Raw genomic sequence first — 1,088 nt, 5'->3', positions numbered from 1 at the left:
CTCCTTGCCATATATTAGGGCCCCGAAATTTGCTCCTAGTTTTTCCCTGAAGAACTTCTTAGTTTTAGGTTTCACATTTAAGTCATTGATCCATCTAGAATTAGTTTTTTGTGTATGTTGTGCGGTACAGATCTTGTTTCATTTTTCTGCAGATGGCTATCCAGTTTTGCTAGCACCATTTGTTAAACAATCTCTTCCCCATTTACTGGATTTCAGCCCTTTGTCAAAACTCAGCTGACCATTGGTCAATGGATCTACTTCTGGGTTCTCAATTCTATTACATTAATCTATGTGTCTGTCATTGTACCAATACCAGGCAGTTTTGACTACTGTGGTTTTGAGATTTGGGAGTGTGAGACCTCCTACTTTGTTCTTCTTCAATACCAAACCAAACTTACTGCTGTTGAGCCAGTCTTGACTCATAGTGACCCCTGAATATCCTCTTTGATGAAGTGTATGTCTTTGGTGAAGTGTATTCTGTATTCTGAGGCTGTATCTCTATGGAAGTAGATTGCCCAATCTTCCTTCCGAGGAGTGGCTGGTGTCTTCTTCAATAGTGCTTTGCTTATCCAAGGTCTCTTTCCTTTCCAAATAAAGTTGTTGTTGTTTGCCATTGAGTTGAACCTGGCTCATAGCGACCCCTCCTTGGATTTCCGAGGCAGTATCACTATGGAAGTAGATTGCCCAACCTTCCTTCCGAGAAATAAAGTTACTGATTGATTTTTCCATATCCTTGAAGAATGCTGATGGGATCTGGATTGGGATTGCAGTGAATGTATAGATTGCTTTGGGTAGAGTTGACATTTTCACAATGTTCAATCTCCCTATCCACAAGCATGGTATGCTCTTCCATTTATGTAGATCTCTTATGGTTTCTTAATGTTTTGTAGTTTTCTTTGTACAGGTCTTTTGTGTCCCTGGTAAGATTTATTCCCAAGTATTTCATTTTTTTGGTGTTTGTTGTTGTTGTTATGTGCCATTGAGTCAGACCCAACTCATAGCGACCCCTCCTTGGGTTTCCGAGGAGGTATCACTATGGAAGTAGATTGCCCAACCTTCCTTCCAAGGAGTGGCTGGTGGGTTTGAAC

The sequence above is a fragment of the Orycteropus afer genome, unplaced genomic scaffold (assembly GCF_000298275.1).
Source record: "Orycteropus afer afer isolate SDZICR_OR568_19922 unplaced genomic scaffold, OryAfe1.0 scaffold00193, whole genome shotgun sequence".
Lineage (NCBI taxonomy): Eukaryota > Metazoa > Chordata > Mammalia > Tubulidentata > Orycteropodidae > Orycteropus > Orycteropus afer.
The sequence above is the reverse complement of the archived record's forward strand: the minus strand, read 5'-3'. Positions refer to the sequence as shown.